The sequence below is a fragment of the Emydura macquarii genome, unplaced genomic scaffold (genome assembly GCF_026122565.2).
Source record: "Emydura macquarii macquarii isolate MOO-44397 ecotype Brisbane River unplaced genomic scaffold, CSIRO-AGI_Emac_v2 contig_554, whole genome shotgun sequence".
NCBI lineage: Eukaryota > Metazoa > Chordata > Testudines > Chelidae > Emydura > Emydura macquarii.
Window position 1 is genome coordinate 3,692,148 of NW_027130691.1, and position 20,581 is coordinate 3,712,728.

Genomic DNA, 20,581 nt, shown 5'->3' on the forward strand with positions numbered 1-20,581 from the left:
GTTTATCTCTGGAATACTTTTATGTCACAGTTATTCACTTAACAATAACATATTCCTGCAGATAATTCCAGCCAATCTGTCTCTGCCCTAAATACTTTGTGTGTACAGTATCTTTCCCAAGGTCCCAGCCTCAGCGTGCACTGCGCACAGCTTCCAAGGAAGGAGTGTTTGGGGAGAAGGGGTTTGTGACAGAGGCTCATGTGAAAGCATTGGAAAATGCTGACCAAGGGTGTGGACATCTATTTCCAAGATCTCCATAAAAACCGCAGAACAGCTGACAGAAGATGAACTACAACAAATGATCTGACCATAAATAACCATGAAACCAGCTGTGGGATTGCAGCAAGATCAGCCGCCAAAGGGAAACTGTAGGGAATTGCCAGAAATTACTGTTGCAACAAGTCGGAGAAAAGAGGGATATTAACTGGAAGAGGATGCAGCAATATAGCAAATCCTGCATATAAAGTGTTAGGCACCAACAGAGCAGAAGCCAGTGGACTTTGGGTGTGGTTGTGCCTACTCAGGTGGGATAAGTGTCGTATCACGCCAACACCTCCATTGTCAGGAGACGACATCCTGCCCTGACAGAGGGAATGGACTCCGTCATGCCAATATGTATTTTCCACCTCCAGCATCTGTGATTCTAAATAATACTGGTTCCCATTACCTAGTAACGGAGGCTTCCAAGCTGTGTCCAGTCTCACTGAGCAGTGAAATAACGAGAAGGTGGTGGTGAAAACTGTGTGGAAGCCCAACGTAGGGAAAAAGCTCAGTTTGTCAGTTTCAAAGCATTCAGATAAGTGATTAAGTCCTGAGCTGCTAGTGATGGAAGCCTCCACCTGGCACTGCTCTGGATATTTACTGGATGACAAAGGTAAGATGAGAAAGAGAGACTCTCCTCTCTCCAGAAACACTTCCAAGATGAAGTGTGAAAATTACATTTTGCTGAGTAAGAAGCAAGTTGGCCATGGGGGCCCAGGACTCCGAATGGAGAGGGGTGAACCCAAGGACATGGATTATGATGTGCATGTTTCCACCAAGAAGTTACAAATAAGCAGAGGAGTGTGTGAGAGGGTGACCAGAGGGTTGATGGCAGAGGAGTCATGCTCTGAAGAACAAACCGTGACCAAAGCAGGTGGGAAAGGTATAGAAGGTGACATCTCTTCACAGGTGTTTGAAATGCAGTTTGGACAGCGGTGTTTGGGAGGGGAGGCTGAAAGCAGGAAGGCGAACGCTGTTGTTTACAGGCTGGAGGAAACTGAAATCTGTGCTTCCAGCCAAGAGGGAGAAATTCATCCATTTGTCCACACGGATCCTGAAGGGAAAAAGGAAATGACAGAGTACAGGTTGCCTCTGATCCAGAGAGATGCCAGCCATCAGGAAAGTTATCAAAGGACAGAGCAGGCTGCAAGTGGATGTGTAAATATGATCAACACTTTTCAAGGAACTCTGAAGAAGCAGATAAGCCGGTCGGACTCAGAAAGTAGCATAGAGAGCAGACAAGTTACCAAGCTGACATTAAACTCTCCCTTGGAGGAAAATAAACTCAGCTTCCAGAGCATGCCAGATAGCAGGGAGCGAAAATCCATGGTGATGGATTGTGCACTGCAAAGCAAAGAGGACACGGCCGTGCAATCTGCTGCACATGCCCTTTGGGAAAGCAACAGTGCAGGTAGAAGCTTTAGGCAGACGGTTAATTTGGCCTCTCCGACTGAAAGCGCTGCAGACCGTTGCCCAGATGGTCAGACTGGTGAAAGGGATCCAGCAGGAAAGCCTGACAAAGATAAGCAGGTAGTGAAGAGCCTTGAGATAACGGTCTCAGCAATTGCAAGTTGTGCTGTGGTTGCTGGAGGCTCGACAGAGAATGAGAGCCAGATCCGGCACCCTGAGAGTGGAGAAGACCTCAGAAGTGCGGCAGATTCCATGGTATCCAATTCAAACAGCGAGAAAATCTCCTCAAAAACCCCTTCAACCAGGATACACACTGAAAGTCTGGCAGTGAGTTTCAGTGAGACTGTAACATCAGAGGTGCTAGGGAAACCACACAACGATAGAACTACTGCTAGCAAAAACCAGCCAGAAGCTACGTTTCCAGATAGTGCAACTAAAATCAGTGGAGAAAGGATCCCACGAGGGGGCCTGGCTCAGGAGGAGCAAAAGGGGGAAGAAAATCAGGGGGATGAAAAAGTGCTTAAAGTTGCAGATGTGAAGAAAACTTTTGAAAAGCAGAAGTCTACTGAAAGCAAAGCGTCAGCATCTCCGCACAGTGCAGCCAGAAAAGGTGAGCTGTGACAACTCTGCTTGGGGGGCCAGATTTCAGCATACGTCTCTATGTTTATTGCTTTGGATTGCAATGCTTAGTTTAAAATAAAACCACAGGTGGTGGTTCCGTGCTGAGATGAGTCTGATGGAATGTGTTGGTGACCCTCTTCAAGCTACCTGATGAATATCAAGTAACACTTGGGGTCCACTCATGGCAAATTGGTATCTAGCAAACCTCTATAGTAGGATAAAGTGAAAATCCCAAATTGCTTCAATGCAGAGTTTAGTGAAACTGCCACTTACAGTTAAGTTGTTTTGTGAAAAGAGGGCTTAACTAAACAAAGGTATCCCAGAATAATAGTACCTAGCTCTTATATAGTGCTTTTCATCAGATACATGCTCTGCGATGCCATTCTTCCACCCACTTTCCCATATTCACACTTGCTGCTGTCTATCTGGACCAATGTTTTCATTAATTTACTCCTGTTGATATAAGATGCAGTTTTTTTTCTCTTAGGTTCTTTTACTCCTGTGGTGTGACTTAGCTGTATGACTCTCCAGAGAGGAAGGACTATACTAACCTGAAGCTGTAGTTTCATTGCCAAGCTGTGGGCAAGCTTACATTGTAAAAATGAAACCAGTAAAACTGTAAAAACAGGCATGAGTCAGACAAACACTTAATCAAGCTAAAGGTAAAGACATACATTTGTAGGTGGCATGCTGCTGGTATGTCGTAGATCTGCACCGGGTAGTTCATATTACCAGACTACTGATGATCTGGTAGGTTATTGTACATTTTCTTGTGGGGCAAAGACACATTTTAATGCACTGGAAATCCATGTTAACCTTGAATATTTTTCAATTAATAAGTGTTTAATTTAAAAATAGGTCTGGATTCCCCCTGCCTTGTACATTATGTTGTCATTTAAACCTATGCAAAGAGGGCAAAAACCTGAATCGGCATGGGAATAAGGTGCAAAGCTAGGCTCATATGCTTAGGAAGTAATGGTTTAATGTTTAAAGCCACATCATAGCAGGTTCCAGGGAAAATATTAAACAAACAGGTGCAAAATGAAATGTGTGTGCACCTGCAAATTATCAACAACCAGAAAGACTTGAGTTAAGTACACCTAGCACCCCTGCTACTGACCCTTCTCAGGGCACTTGTCTGGTACTTTAAAGGCCCAGTCCACCACTCTTCACTCAGTGAGAGTTTTATCCGAATAAGGAGTGTGGAGCATCTGGCTCTGAAATTCACAATATTTACATCAGCCAAGAAGCATTTGCATCAGCAAAGAGGCAGCATTTTGGGGAACAGAAAAAGCTGGTAGATGCAATAAGTCTTCTTACAGGAACGTTACTTTTAGCTCCGGATAAGGAATAGTGGCCTTCCATTGTGCCATGGTCATGATCTAGCCGTTCCAAAAACAAAAATAAATAAGCGCACAGAGGAAGTAATGTTTAAAAGAAATGTACCCACTTGACCCAGGCAGGCCCTGGCTGACGGCAAGGATTTTGGCTGCATTTGTCTCCTTTTTCTGACTCTCTTGTAGCTTTTGTCTAATGGGAACTTTAACAGCAGTGAGTGAAAAGGGAGGAGATGACAAAAGAATTCAAAATAGGTTGATTAATCAGGATGCAGATTTCAAATGTGACATGTCACAAGAATTGATACAGGAATAATGATGATAAATCCACACGTTACTGCTCATTTCCAAAAACCTCTGTTTACAATGCAGAGCCTGGCTGAATTCTTTTTACTATTCAGCACAAGAGGAAATATTGGTCCCAAATTATTCATTTCATAGATAAAATTCTGCCTTTTCTCCCCTTTTTTGTTTGTTTGTTCTTCTTTCTGGCCTGTCTCTTTATAGTTAATCATCTACTATATCTGAGACAGGCCACAAAGAAAACCCCGTCTGTTGCAATTAATTGCTGCTTTTTTTTATTTAGTGTCCCAACATTTTAATTAGGAATTAGGAATGAAACATTAAAAAAGGGAAGAAGAAATCTTGAACAAACCACTACACTGGAGCCTGTGAAACAAAAGCATACTGAATATATATACTATATCTGTAGATAAATATTGTGTGTAATATATTACATGATTGTGTGTGTACATAATGTAAAATTCTTTTTATATAATGTACTTGTAAGTGATTTGCAACAATAGTCTTCCATTAATAACTACCCTGAACCCAATTATTAATACTCTTAGTTTATTAGTACTTTGCACTCTACAGTACTTTCAGCCAAGCTTTCGCCCTTGCAAGCAATGTTTTAATTATATTACAAGTCCCTATATCTCTCAACTCACTCCAATAGATTGTCACAACCCCCTTGTTAAGACAGGTCAGTAGCATTATCCCCACTTTACACCTGGAAAACTAAGTCATAGGGAGGTGAAGGGACATGCCCAAGGCCACACAGCAGGTCAGTAGCAGAGCTGGGAATAAAACCCAGCCCTTCTGACTCCCAACCCTGTACTTTAACCCACACATTCATTCTCCTTCCCTGTCCTGAAGGACACACGCTAATGTGTATTCTCCTGAATCCCTTTTTTATCAAATCAGACTCTTTTATTGCACTAGTTATCGTCATCGCATAATTCGATAGCTCCTCTTTCTGGCCGAGAAGTGAATGAATCATAAGGCCAAACAAAAGAGGTTTTTATCTCTCTGAATAAATGCTTAGCTAGGTCTGGGGAAGAGATCACCACAGGCCCGTATTTCATTGAGATGCATTATTGTTGTACCACATTCAAGAGCTGTTTGTATACGGGCTCTTGGTACCATTTTATCTTGTTAGCTGCTGAACATAGGACAAGACCAACTCTGCAGTTACCCTCAGCAAGGTCAACAGGCCAAAGAAAAGCTCTCCTCATCTGGAGATGCATTCGAGTGTTGCATCTGTTCTGCCACTGTCTGCTCACCTGGAATACTGTACATGCAGTACACACCGGAGAAAGATGGGAGCTAAGTACGCATGTGCGTGCACACACAGTCTTATTAGGATGGAGTAGATAGAATGGTTAGAGCAGGGGACCAGGAGGCAAGGCTCCTGGGATCTGTTCCTGGTTCTGCCAGTGATCTTGGGCTTGTTTTTCTCCCAGAAATGTTGTGCACCACAGCCGTTAGTGAAGTCTAAGGGAGCTGTGCGCAGGTCTTCTGAAAATCACACCATATGCCCTTCCATGCTTCAGTTTCTCCACCTGTAAAGCTGTGAGGCATAACCAGTGAATTGCTTGTAAAGCACTTTGAGATCTTCACATGAACATAATAGCATGATTATTGTGCTGGTAGAACAGATATGCATTTGCAAGTTAGCTAAATTTAGCAACCGATATGGCTTTCAGAGTCAGGGGTTATTGTGGAGATGGATGGTTTGCTCTGCTTCATTTCTGTAAAAGAATTATAGGGTTTATCAAGTGTGTGTGGGAAGCAAAGGGGGCAAATAAAACCCTGAACTTCTCAACTTGAAGCAATTCTATACATCCCTTTTATCACATGCCAGTGTGTAAAATTACATTTCTAGACGTCATGGTAGTGGTGAGATGATTTGGGAATATGAACTTGGCTGTGTAATTCCTTCTAGCGGCATGAATTTACTAATAAAACACACATTTTGTGGGGCGGGGGAATCACCCTTTAATGTGTATTTTAAAAATATTGATAAATATTGTCAGGCTGATATTGATACACTTTGTAGTTGTAAGCAACATGCTAGTTAGAATAGTTTTATCCTGCTAGAATAGCGAATATTACTGTCCTGTAAGGAACTGAAGAATTTTTATAATCTTATACTTATTTTTCTATACTTTGCTGAAGACATTCTACAAAGATTTATGATGTCTCTGTGTCTGCAGCCATACCAAGACCTAACCAGCTCATTGTCCTAGGTCAGAATTTGGGTGATATTTGACACTCTTCCACCTAAATGCTGGAGGAAATGGTGCTGAGAACTGAGTGGTGTCTCTCTCCTTTCTAAGTCAGTACTGAGTGAATGTTCCAGCATGGTTTCAGGGGGAAACTTTGCCATGGAGTGTCTTTTGGGTAAAATGTAAAACAGGCCCTGGTCAGTTGTGGTCATTGAAGATACCATGGCAGTTTTGGAAGAGACAGGGTGGCCAAATTTCATTTGGATTCATTACATCCTCCTTATCTGAAATGTCCAACTGAAACTACAGGGATGCAAAATTCTTATTCATTTCCTGTCCTACTCTGTTGTGCGGTGTGCTGTAACAGTTGCTGTTATTCTCCAGGGATCAGCAAAGCAACACTAGTGTAATGGTTCTGAGCAGATTTATAGCAAGGGGCCTGGCAGTCAAAATGTCTGGGTTCTAGACTCATCTCTACCGCTGACTCACTGTGTGACCTTCAGCAAGTCGTGTGTGTGTGGAAAATATGAATCACAATTCAAGTCTGCTAAGATGAAAAAACTAGTTGCAATGTTACTTAGGTAGCGCCAAATTGCTTTTTTAGTTTCTTATTTTTGATGAAGATTTTTGTGGATGAGGATGGAGGGGAAATTTGCTAGGCTGGATTTCGGAAGCAAGATCTTGATCCACAGGAATTAGACACTGAAGGCAGCTCAAAGAAGGGATGCACCCAATTTTAAATGTAATCTTTGGGTGTAGTGGTTATTGTCAATGTGGTGTTCTTTACAATGAGGGAGACCTTTTCATTTATTGAAGCTGCAGTTAAACTTTTGTCAGGTTTCACATGGTGGTTTGTTTGACTTGGAGCTACTCTATGCCTTGGTGTTTCTACCAAGTGTGACACAGCAGGAGCTGTGATAAATTTGTCTCCGCTGAGAGTTTCTCTTTGCATATTTTGCACCTGTCTGTCATGTACCACGTATATCGTTTACATATAAAACCCCTGAGGGTCTTTAATATGTGGCACAAAATGGGCCAAGCACTTTATTACACAGTGTTCTCATCCCAATGCATCAGTGAACTGGGGGACATTTTTCAAGCTTGGGAGACTGTAATGGGAACTGTGGCTGGTCAGCCCCTCTGAAAAGCAAATAACTCAAGTGTCTAATTGTAAGCAGTCAAATTTGGAAATCTTGACCAACCGCTATAAGGAATCCCACTTGGTCTTTTCTTGTGGCAGCAGTCGGAGCAAGGTGAGCAGGGAACCAGGGTAATCTGGCTCTGCTTCGTGTGCCTGGCAGGAACCGAAAAACACCAGCTGGGCCGTGGCAGTATGGGTTGGGTTTGCACTGAACCCAGTCGTGTGTGTCCACTCTGTACATCTCTGATCTAGGTTATTGCACTGAACAAGGCAGAGAAAAAGTTCTGTACCTTCGTGAGGCCAACCTCCAAAACGTCTGGGTTCATTTTTACGGCCGGCAGGAGGCAAGCCTTAGGTGTCGAGAGCTGATGTCCGGGGTGTGCACGGTGCAGTATTCAGCGGGGGGCCCAGAGTCCGTCTCAGCCCAGGTTAGCTGGACTCGGGCTGGTGGAAAGCTACGTCCTCAGCCTTCAGCTGAGGAAACGAACCTGCCGGCCGGGCCGTTAAAGCCGGTAGTGACCGCGGCCAGCCGTTTAACTGTCGGGCGGGGGAGAAGCCGTGGCTCGTTTTCACCTCGCAGGGGGCTGGGCCGGGGGCGCCGCACCGCGGGGCTGGTCACCAGCCGGTCTGGGTCCAGGGTCAGCGCGTGGGGTCGGGGTGCGCAGCGCTGCCCCTCAGAGTCAGCAGCGCCCAGCGGGGCCTCTGCCCTGCGTCCGTGCGTCCGTCCGTCCCGGCGGGGTGTGCGTGCCTCGCCGCCGTGGGGGTACGGCCCTGGCTCCACGTCTGTCACGGCCCCGGGGTGCGGCCCTGCCCACGCTGCACCCCCGCAGCCCTGGGGGGTGGGACAGGGCCCAGCGCCAGCGGTGGATGGTGACTGGGTGCGTCGGGGCGGGGCCGGGAGTGGGTGGGGGCGGGGACTGAGGTGGGTGGGGCGGCGGTTGGGCCCAGTGGGGGCGGGGGCCGGCGGTTGGATACAGGGGGGCGGGGCCTGTGAGGGGGCGGCCTGTCAGCGGGGTCCCGCCCGCGCCGGGTGAATGAGGGAGGCCGGCGCCTCCTAGCGGCGGAGCAGAAGCGTCCCGGGGGGGTCCGCGAGAGGCGGCGGCTGGCGGCTGCCTGAGGCGGAGATGGGAGGCCCTAAGGGAAGGGCGGCGGCGCGCGCGCTTGCCGGTGCCGGCTTGGGGGTGGGGCCGCCGCGCTCCCTGCCCCCCGCAGTGAGGCCGCCCCCCACTGCGATTGGCCGTCCAGCCTGTCGCTCAGTTTCTCCTCTGGGCCTGGGAGGCGGGGCTACCGTGTGCGGAAAGGGGCGGGGCCGAGCCGGGGGCGGGGCCTGTGTCGGCGCTGCCCGCCCCGTGCTGTGCCTGCAGCGCCGGGGGTCAGTCGGAATCGGGCGGCGGCAGGAGCGGGCGGCGGCTCCGCCGGTCTGAGCAGCGGACGCAGCGGGGCGGCTCGGGATCGTGGTGCGCGGCGAGCGAGCGGGCGGGCGTTGGCGCTGTGCGGTGAGCGTGGCGCGCGGGGCTAGAGCGGCGTGCGGGGAGGGGCAGAGGGGGCAGGGTGTGGGGCTGGATGTGGGTGCGGGGAGGAGGGTGCTGGATGTGGGGCGGGGCTGGGGTTGGGTGGGGGAGAGAGGGTGCAGGGTGTGGGGCGGGGAGGAGAGGACGGTGGGGGAGAGGGTGCAGGGTGTGGGGCGGGGAGGAGAGGACGGTGGGGGGCTGGAGCAGGGTGGGGAGAGGGTGCTGGTGGAGAAGGTGGAGGCTGGGGAAAGGTTAGAGCTACCTGTAGGCTGGTGGGGTGGCAGCTGGCTGGGGGGGGAGCTGGGTGGGTTTGATGGGGTGGGGTAGGAGCCAGAGGCATGGAGGGGTTTGATGTTAAACAGGTTGCGGATGGGGGTGGCCGGGTGGGCTGGGGACGGAGCTGTCTGGGTGGATGTGGGCTTTAGTTCACTCTGCTGTGATGGCTGAGGGAGGAGATGGATGCTGCCTGTGCTGAGGCAAAGCATGTCTTCCATGGGGTTTAGCTTGTCTATGTTCTCAGGACAAAGCGGGGACTGGCTAGTAGCAGGGACAAACGAGGGGACGTGGTTTCTCTGCTGACCAGGGGAAACAAAGGGAGTTTTTTCGAGACTGAGCTCTGATAGATGAGATATTTCATATTTGCAGCAGCTATTGAATGAGATCTTTCTGTGTGCATCCTCGCTGCAGGCCGTGGGGTGATTATTGAAGCCTTGTCCATATTTAAAGATGGGATGCTGTCACAGCTAAGTAGCCCTGTGGAGAATCTGAATAGGGGAGGTTTCTGAAGTATGAGTGAGCTTTAATCGTCTCATTGAACACACAGCAAAATCCTTCTCCCCAAGAGAAATGCAATAAAACATTACTTAAAATTAATTCATAATGAAGGCTCTCTATAGATCAGTGATTCTCAACCAGGGGTACACAGAGGTGTTCCAGAAGGTACATCAACTCATCTAGATATTTGCCTAGTTTTACAGCAGGCTACATAAAAAGCAGTAGCAAAGTCAGTACAAACTAAAATTTCATACGGACAATGACATGTTTATACTGCTCTATATACTTTTATGTACAATATATTCCAGTTGATTTATGTTATAATTATATGGTAAAAGTGAGAAAGTAAGCAATTTTTCAGTAGTAGTATGCTGTGATACTTTTGTATTTTTATGTCTGATCATAGAAGATTAGGGTGGAAGGGACCTCGGGAGGTCATCTATTCTAGTCCAACCCCCTGCTCAAAGCTGAAATCTGATTTTGTAAGCAAGTAGTTTTTATGTGAGGTGAAACTTGGGGGTACACAAGACCAATCAGATTCCTGAAAGGGGTACAGTAGTCTGGAAAAGTTGAGAGCCACTGCTGTAGATAAGTGACTCGTCTCTTGGAGGAGAGAAGGGTTATCTCTTTAAGTAAGAAAGGACTATGAGATGATGCACATTCATAAACGCATAGATTACAAGTCCTGAAGGGACCACTGTGATCTAGTCTGAGTTGTATAACTCAGGTCATAGAACTTGCCCCAAATTATTCCTAAGCTTATCTTTTAGAAAAACATCTTGATTTTAAAAATTGGACATTCCTGTCCCCTTGATAGAAAGTCAAGCTTCTTTTTCCCTGTACATCTTTCATACATGACTTTTGCATTGCAGTTTGCTCATGATGATGCATCGTGAGCCATACATAGTTCAGGCCTAAGGGGTGACATAATATATATGCATATGTGAGAAGAAATCTGATTCTTTTGTTCTTCAAATTGTTGACTATGTACAAGTGGAGCTATTAGTCAACTCCAACTAATGTGTATGTCATCTTGTGGAAGGCTCTTCTGCTGCTGTGTAATGTAACAGAGGGAGAGAGATGATCAAGTGTAGAACATTTTGCTTAAGCTTATGTTGTATTGTGTTGGTCTAGTAGGTGTCATGTCATAATGATGCCTATTCTAAATCCCCTTGAAAACCAAGGAAAGCACAAAACTACGTGAAGTGTCCCTTGGATTTGATTAAGCTACTTTCTGTGAATACTGACAAGTGAAAGATTGGAATTAAAGGGATGTTAATTGTTGGCCCCAATTTCTGCTTTATAAAAATGTTTCTAGAAAACTAAAGATCAATAGAAATGTTCCCAATAAATCAAAATACAATAGCTACCATTTTTAAACAAATAAACATTCCATTGTCTGCGGTTGAAACACTACAATGCAGTATTGTGACAGTGCATAAGAACCTGATAAAGAAATGGACTAGAAGCCGACTGGAAACAAAAGTAAAACTGATTGGTGCACTTATTGTTCAAGATAATTGATGTGCATTAGTGGTAGGATTTTTTTGTATTATTAATCTAAAGTCTCAATCCTGGAAATGCATACATGAGTAGATCTATTGGAACTATACATGCAGTTTGCATAATCAGGCCTAAGATGTTAGCAACATATAAGATAACTTGTTTTTGAAAACTATTAACTGGTGCAGCCCATTCACTAATATCAGTCCTTCCTTAGCCTTAGGATGGGTTATAACTAAACTATTTGAAGTTAACCTCTATTTACATACACATGTAAGAAGATCATGATGGTAGAAGCCATGTGTGCACGTTGGAGCTTGAGAAAAAAAGCTGTGTGAATTGACACACTGCATGCCTCAGGAATTAAATGCGTCCCTATCTAATAGGGGTATGTGAGTAGAGAAAATGGCAAATACTTTAGGGGGGGGTGTATGAAAGTGGATTTTAACAGCAAGCTTTGAAACACTTTCACGCACCAAAGAGAAAAGCAGGTTGCTGTACACTCACTGCCACATCTTGTTACAGCTAATATTCACGTTTGCTGAAGATTGTGTACACAAAGGTAAAAGATCAAATACTGTTGTGAGACAGCCAAAGCAAGTTTATTTTTTGTGTATTTCCAGTAGCTACAATAAGACCTAACAACCTGTAATATGCGTAAGGGAGTTGCACCCTCTGTTGTTTTTGATATTCTTCATGATGATAACTTTTTAGTGGTCATTTGTAACCTTGCACACAGATTGCTTTAATTAGCATTTGTCTTTTTTTATGTACTGTGTTGGGATTACTTTGTCTTCTAGTGAGCTGCCTTTTCAAACATCATTGGGTTTTTCAAGTTAAATCTTCATGCTTATTGCATCTGTCACTTCTGGGATTCACTCCAAGCACGAGACAGAGATTCAGTGTGATAGCAATGAAATGGAATGCTTGAAAGAATAAAATATCCGCTTTCCTTAGTGATATAGCAGAGAAGAGTATGAAGGATATAAACACTTAACAATCAGTTAACTTAAAGATTTTAATGGCGACTTCATAAAATGTCCCATTTAAGCACAACATTGGATTTTAATTGCAAGAGCATTTAAGTGACTGTTTTCAATTTCACTGTTGCCTCCGTGGAATAAAATGAATTTGGGTGCCGGCTTCCTATTTTGAGGACATGAAGAAAACACTTCCTGGCTTGAGTTTTCTGCTTGGTGAGGTCATCAGTGCACCACTCCCAGGGTGAAGAATGTTGTTTCATGCAAACTCCCAAGCACATACTTCTGATTTTTAAAGATTTTTTTTGTATGTTTAGGCTTAACTATTTTTTATGAATATTTCAGTGCCTCCTTAACGATGTAGTGGAACAGCAAGTCACTGAGGGTTTGAAGTGCCCTAGTTTAAAATCTTTAAGTATATATGAACAAGATTTTAATGTAGTGTTTGCTCCTGACCCCTTCTCTCGCCAACCCCCCCCCCCCCCCCCCCCCAAAAAAAAAAATCTTGAACCCACTTGCGGTATGGTTACTGCCTATTGAGTCAGGCTGGTTAGAAACTGCTTGTTTAAAATCCACAACCACATCAACTATCATAGTTAAAGAATCAGAATGTCATCTGCATCAGGCTGGTGAAATGTATACTTGTATTTCTTGTGTACTTGATATAGGGCAAGTGAGGGAGAAGTTATTAGGATTAGCTCTTAATAGCAGAACTGAGATAGTACAAGACTTAGGTCTGTCTACACTGCAGAGTGAAGTTGATTTATTTTAAATAGACTTTCACCTGCTGAATTTTAGAAGTCACAGGAGCATGATCACACCACGCTCATGGTGGTGGGGGATTGTGTCCCCACTAGCCATGCGTGGGTCGACAATCAAAGCAGTGCATCGTGGGTAGCTATCCCACAGTGCAGCTGGCTGCAGAGGCTTTTGGGAAGGTTGTCGTCCTCCCATCATGCAACGTATTCCCTCCCCCCTTGTCCCAGTCTAAACAAACAGACAATCACCTTTTCACATTTTATCAAACCCTTCACTCTCTGCTGCGTGCACACCATTGCCTGAGAGGAATAGAGCTTGCTCAGCTCTGCACTATTATTGTGAGAATCACAAACACCTCACGACTTATTCTGCAGTATTTTCAGGGGCGAGACAGAAGCTGCACCACTGAAAATTGTGATGTTACAGAGGCCGCCTTGCTACAAGCCATAGAACAAAACAATTGCCATTTGCTGCAGGCTGTCACGCACCATCTGCGGTCGGTGGAATGCTGCTTCTGGTTCTGGGAAACAAGCAATGACTGGTGGAATTGCACCATTATGAAGGTGTGGGATGATGAGTAGTGGCTGCAGAACTTTTGAATGCCAAAGGCCACTTTCTTTGAACTTTGTGGAGAGGTCTCCCCAGCCCCGAAACGCATGAAAACTCACTTGACACAAGCTCTGAAAATGAAGAAGAGAATGGCCATTGCTCTGTGTAAGCTAGCAATGCCAGACCAGTAGATCCACCGTGGGAGCAGCTGTAATACAAGTGTGCCAGGCCATTAATACGCTTCTGCTAAGAAGCATAGTGACTTTGGGAAACGTGTAAGACATCGTGGAAGGCTTTTCTGCAATGGGGTTCCCAAACTGGGGGGGCGGCCATAGACGGCGTGCAAATCCCTATCTTAGCCTCGGACCACCTTGCCAGAGAGTACATAAATCAAAAGGGATACTTCTCAGTGGTGTTGCAGGCCTTTGTGGATCACAGGGGATGCTTCACCGACATCAGTGTGGGGTGGTCTGGAAAGGTGCATGACGTGCATTTTTAGGAACTCAGGTCTGTTCAAAAAGATGTAGGCGGACACTTTCTTCCCTTACCAAAAAAAAAATTGGTGATGTTGAAATGCCAATAGTGATTCTGTGGGATCCTGCCTTGCTCCCCTGGCTAATGAAGCCCTACACCAAGCACCTGGACAGTGACAAGGAGTGTTTTAATAATAGGCCTAGCAAGTGCAGAATGGTGGTGGAATGTGTATTTGGATGTTTAAAGGTGCGCTGGCGCAGTCTGCTCACTAGGTTAGACCTCAGTGGAAAAAAACATCCCAATAGTTATCTCTGCCTGCTGTGTGCTCCATAATGTCTGTGAGACAAAGGGGAAGAAGTTCCTATTGGGTTGAGTTGTGGAGGCAGATAGGCTGGCCGCAAATTTTGAATAGCCAGATGCCACTGCAACTCTGACATCCAATTGCGCAGTGCTGCACATCAAGGAAGCATTGAAAAAATGCTTTTGCAATACGACACAACAGTAATGTGTTTGCTTATCTGTGCTGTGCTTTCACTTCGCATCCCCTACCCATCCCCCACCAAGCCAGTCTCCCCTTCCATCTCACCCACCGTTCCAGTTCCCCCCCCTTCCTCCTCTCTTTATTCCCTTATCAATAAATGAACAATAATGAATTGTGAAGCAGTATATTCCCCCCAACCTTCCCCCTCCCCCACTGATCCATTCCCTGCCCCCCAACTTTCCTCTCCCTTTATTTCCTTGTTATTAATAAACAGTAATCAATTGTAAAGCAGTACTTTTTTTATTGGTGATCATCCGCAGAGGGGGAAATGGAAGATAATTGAATGTTCCTCATGCATAGTGTGGGGCCAGGGATACAGAGCCCATTTTGGCTGTGCACACACAAATCACACATTCCCACTCCTTAAAGGAGCTGTCGCCTCTTTCTGCTCCCCTTAACCGGCGAGGAGTGCAGCTCAATCAGATGCCTCAACGTGTCCGACTGATGACTCCTAATATGCAACATCTCTTCTTGTGTTGAACGCTCATACTCCTGTGCTGCCTTTCTGTTGTCCATGTCCATATTCAGCCCGTCCGATAATGAAATCCTCCACACTCTTAGCTCTGTGTCAGCACCCACGGAGGCGTTCATTATCTCATTAAACATGTCATCCTGGGGTTTTTTTTGCCGCCTTATCTGCGGCAGGAGTATGAGACGGTGGTGTGTTGAAGGCCACATTGTCCACTCTGAGGGAAGCAAAGCACAAGGTACCTATTATTAACTCATCCCATGGACAAAAAGCAATGTTATAATGTAAAAATAACTCCCCTGAACATTCCCAAGGGAAGGCTACAAGCGCATACCATTGTCTGACTATTGTAGGGGTCGCAGTGCCTTCCAGTCATGGTAAATAAAGGGCTAGTGATTCTACTTTAGGGAAATCCCCGGTGCTCATGCTGCACAAGTCCATGCTCCCTAGACCAGCATGGATGTTGGGCTCCCATTGATCAGGCTTTTAAGAGGCAGTAGAAAGGGCGAGGGGTGGGTACGGGTTAACCATCTCTGGAGGAAAAAAGGGGAACTCGTTTGTGGATGCCAAAGACCCATAGCAACAACGTCCTGCTTAGGGACTTGCGGTGTGCTGAACCAAGAAACCATCCCTGGTTGTGCAATAACACACACTTTAAAAAACTTTCTTGGGTGGGTACTGTAAATGTGCGCCATCTTCCCTAGGTAACTGTGAGTGATATCAGCCTGCTGAGGGTCACAGGCGGAAAGAGAGGATTTGCTGTAAGCATCTAGCTAGAGGCCTGGCCCATATGCTGCTATGCTGTGTTCCGTGATGATTCCTGCACAATTAATAACAGAGTGGCGGAGGAAAGTGTCCTATTGCAGTGGAAGAAATAAGGCTGTCCTCCGAAGAAACGTTCTCCAAAGGATTGCAGAGTACCTACATGAAAGCTTCCTGGAGATATGCATGGAGGATTCTTGGAGCATCCTGTGCACACAAATAATCTTTTCCGGGGTGAACCCAATGCTTAAGCACACCAAGTACAAGGAAGCACAGCCCCACCGCCACACACACCACTTTTTCACATTGGTACAAGCTTCTGGACTGGGGATATAACCAAAGACATGCAATTTGCAGTACGCACTCACCAGATGTGCCTTCCCCAGCATCCTGATCAGTCACGGTTTCCTACGTCTGGGTGGGCTGCTCCTGGCTTTCAGGGAGAAGGGATACCCCACTCACCTGCCCTCTGTTCTCCTCATCATCTTCCTTGTCCACAGACTCGTCCTCATTCATTGTGGCCTCGGATTCCCCCGAGGTATCAATGCTGGATGGTGGCATAGTGGTGGGGTCTCCGCTGAAAATCGCATGCAGCTCCTCATAAAAGCGGCATGTTTTGGGTGAGGAGCCAGAATGACTGTTAGCTTTTCTAGTTTTCTGACAAGCCTGCCTCAGCTCTTTGATCTTAATGCAGCAGTACTGCACGTCCCTGTTGTGCCCCTTCTCCAACATGCCACGAGATATCTTCTTGTAGATATCCAAATTTGTTTTGCTTGCTCAGAGCTGAGCCGGAACAGACTCTTCTTCCCACAAACCGATGATCTCCAAGACCTCAGGTCGACTCCAGGCTGGAGCACATTGGAGCGTGCAGTCGCCATGATCAATTGTGCTGGCAAGCTCTCTCCAGGCTGACCAAACAGGAAATGGGAATTCAAAATTTCCTGGGGCTTGTGGGGAGGAGCTATTTCCTGTTTATGTGGCCGCAGTGCAGCAGACTGCAAATGTGCAGAGTGGTCAGAACAGAGCATTATGGGATACCTCCTGGAGGCCAATGACATCAATTTACATTGCGCTCTGCCTACACTGACACTCATTCGACCCACAGAATTTGACTTCAGGGCTACGCCACTTGCGGAGGTGGTTTTATTAAGTCAAATTTTACTGTGATTTAGGTCGGCGGAACTGACATGCCAGTGGAGACACATACTTTAGGGAGTCGATGTAAGCCACATTATGTCAATTTACATTGTCAGTGGAGACCTGGCCTCACATTAACTGAAGTGATTCAGGATGGCTGCTTTTTGAAAGTTGGTTATTTTAGGCGTATTCAGCATCCCATTTAGGTAGCTCTTGTCTGTTCTCTGACTAATCTGAATCCTCTTTTGGTTGAGTTGAATTCATCCCATGGTCATACTGGCCAACTTCAATAAAACAATTTAGATTTTTAAAATACTGTTGTAATTTAATCTATGACGTTTGATCTGCTTCAAAAAAGTGACAGGGATGTTCATGAAAGGTATCTGATTACAGCATAATCGTCTGCCTCCCAGGTACCGCAGTGGCAGGTCCAAAGTGCCTCAGGATTATCTTAGAACTCTGTCTAGAGGGCCCACCTGCAGGGCGGAAAGTAGCTATATCTTTAGTGTTGGGGATTGCTAAAAGGGGGCTAGTTCTGGTTTGGGAAGTTCATAACTGTCCAGTAGGAAATGTACTGAGACCATCCAACTCATTTCATATTGGCCACTGAACAGATGGTAGTATCTTCTGGTCTCTACTGCTCTGGTCAGGATTGACCAGTGATCCAGATGCAAGAGGCTCTGTAAAGCTCTGCTTCCTTTATAGAACATCAGCCTTTGTTAGTAGGTGGGGTTTGTTACTTTAGTTCAAAATATATATGGTAGATATAAATTTTGTAAGGAATGAAGCAACGTAAAGTGACTAGAATCTATGCAGGATCTCAGTGTGTGTGATAGTGATGTGATGTATAATGGTGTTTGCTGAATCTTTAACATAGATGTCCATTATCTAAAATGTTAGTAATTGAAGTTAAAGGGTGAAGGAGTTAGCAAAACAAAAAATTAAACAATGACTGAAAAGCCCTTGGTTCTTGGGATGTCACTAGTTCCCTAGTTATCCTCAGTCTTCCAAGATAGACAAGACTAATATTAAAAGTACGCAGCTTTTTTGGACGGTTTTAATTCTACTGTTGGAATAATTGGTCTGCAGTTCAAGAATTACAAATCCTGCTTGTCTCATCCAGATTATAGTATCTTTTAAAAATATGCACACTATCTTTGCAATGGATTGATGTAATGGGTAGAAGGCATTCTGTTGTGGTGAAAGACTACATCTGGTCTGAACATATTTGCAAGTCTCTGATACTGCATGGTATCCTGTGTTTGGAAGAACCAGAATGATTTCTGTCAAAGTTTGGTTTCTCTTAATTCATTATAATTAGTTCTTTCTTTTCTCCTTCAATGATCCACTTTAAAAAGCAATGGAAATGAAATTAAAATAATTGTGATTCAAACTGATTAAAAACAAGGGATTCGATATGATTGTGTGTTAAGAATGGAGCTAGCAGCCTTCACCTGGAATTCTCTGGCTTTTGTTGGTTCACGTCATGTTCTAAAATTTAACGTCTTTAAGAATGGATTTTTTTATTCCAGTTTTCTTTCACTTTAACTTTAGTTATAATCAGTATGATCTCACTGTTTCCTTGTACTCCCCTTTCTGTTCATCTGTTGTTTCTTGTCTTATACTTAGGGCTGGTCGACATTGGAGAGTTTTGTCGACAAAAGTCAGGTTTTGTCGACAAAACAGTGCTGGTGTACACACTGCAATCTCACTCCCTCTGCCCTTCTCCCTCCCCCCCCAACAAAACTGCCTGTTTTTTCAACAAAATAAAACCACCTTGATGAGAGTTGTGTATGGCTTACATCTGTGGTGGGAATGAAATTGACAAGAAAGTCCAGGCCGGGGAAGTTGGTTCCTGCTCTGTCTGGGAGTGGTGTGAGAAGCCTGGGCTGCTGGATCCCTGCTGTGAGTCAGGACAGTCACTTGCTCCCTGCCAGGAGCCTGGAAGCCTTGTCAGTTTCACGGCTGAGCGTGAAATTGACAAGGCTGCTGGCTCCCTGTGGGGGGTTCCAGAAGCCGGGGCAGCTGGACCCCACTCTCCAGGGGCAAGAAGTGCCGGGCTGCTTCCCCCTGGGAACAGGGAGAGGGGAAGCCCCTGGTGACTTTTCTCGGCTCCCGGTAGGGAACAGGGATGGGAGAAGCCTGGGGCAGGTTCCTGGCAGGCAACGGGAAGGGGGAGGCAGCCTTCCAGGAACCAGCCAGTGGGGGTCCCAGTAGGGAGGTGGGAAGTGCTCCGGGTGAGGATGCACTCCACTGACCCAAGGAGGGTCGTGTGGATGTGAAGCCACGTAAGTCGACACTTTTTTTTTTTTTTGCCAACTTATTTTTTGAGTGTAGACAAGGCCTTAGATTGTAAGCTTTCTGGCGCAGGGACCGTCTTTGTTCTGTTTGTACAGCATCCTGCACAATGGTGTCCTGGTCCCCAACGGGGGCTTATAGGCTGTACGGTAATACAAATAATAAATATATTGTTTTCTGTACATATCCGTAGATCTAGTGCCACTTGGGAATTGATGCGACTTGCCTCCAAACAATGCCACAGCCATGACGGAGCATTTTGTGGATATTCAGTAATCTGCCTTAAGGAGAATTATTTCCACCTCTTCCCCCACTGCTTTCAAGGAGCTTTTGAAAACTCTTTATGTCCTTAACCTAAGAGAGACACTGCACATGCGGTCCCTGGGACAAGCCATCTGTAGAAATGAGACTTCAAGTCACTTTTGATCAAAATATTTATAAATGTGGACGCCCCCCCCACTGCACATCCTCTCCTATGTATTGTTGCCATAGTTACTGTGTTATTGAGTCTTTGGAAACCCAATACATCTCATCTGAATGTACAAAGGTAGAGTCTTGAAATGTTGCATTTTGGAAGATTTCTTTTACTATGCAAAACATTAACATCCTAAAATATTCCAAACTTGGGAATTGAAGGTGGGGCAGCAGACACAACCCCAGAGCTGGTAAACCACACAGTTTGTTATGGATGTAATTAATATCAGTAGAGGTTAGCAGGAGGTAACTGTTTCAAAGCAGAGTGATCTATCCCTAGAGAGCAAAGACAGATTGTCAGTATATGCAGATGACTTAGTGTAGAAGTTGGTCCTCAACAAAAGATCAGTCATGAAGCCCATTGTAGAATAACTGACATTTTCTCTAGAAACTGTTCAGAGTTTTTTTCTTTGTTTTAAATACCATCAAAGCCAGAGTGTTTCAGTTCATCTTAGACACTGTTATTGACTGATGCAGTCTGCGCAGTGTGCACTTTTGATGGCATTTACAGTTATATTTCGCATTTCTGTACCACCTTTCATCAAATTACTTCGTTACTCTTACAAGTAGGTCTCCCAATATCCTTGTGGAGTAGATAAATATTCTCAGTTTATGGATTGGGAAACCAAGGCATACAGAGAGTAAATGACTTGCTCAAGGTCATTCATTGACAGGGTTGGGACTAAAACACAGCAGTCCTGGCTACTCTGAACTAGAACCACGTGCCCTGATTTGCAGGTAATTTTGTCTGTACCATGCTAATCACCATGGTATCTGAGTGCCTTTTTACTGTACTGTATTGATTAAGAGCAATTAACTTTGTATTCAGGAAATTAGAACATGAGGAATGGCCATTTACCTTCCCATGATATGTAACAATGCAAATATATAAACTCTCTCCCCCAAGAGGGTTGGTTTATTGAGTGTAGAGAATTGCTGCTGCTGCTGCGTAAGCTAGATGTCATAATGGTTTACGGTTAAAGTATTTACCATTTCAGACATGCTGTATTTGCTTCGCAAGCTGCGGAAAATCTGGAGCCAGTTCATGCTAACTTTCGTTATAAGAGCTA

At 45.4% G+C, this 20,581-nt stretch overlaps 1 protein-coding gene across 2 annotated transcripts in view; it reads left to right on the forward strand.

Annotated features, from left to right (window-relative positions):
- The first annotated feature begins 2,162 nt into the window (after positions 1-2,162).
- Positions 2,163-20,581, forward strand: part of CORO1C (coronin 1C) — a 75,064-nt gene continuing 56,645 nt past the window's right edge. The window contains exon 1 of one of the 2 annotated variants that reach the window (XM_067539484.1): positions 2,163-2,281. The gene's annotated coding sequence lies outside the window, so the exon portion shown is untranslated. Of the gene's footprint in view, positions 2,282-8,657; positions 8,777-20,581 lie in introns of those variants that run through there. The other variant, XM_067539485.1, reaches the window with a different exon arrangement.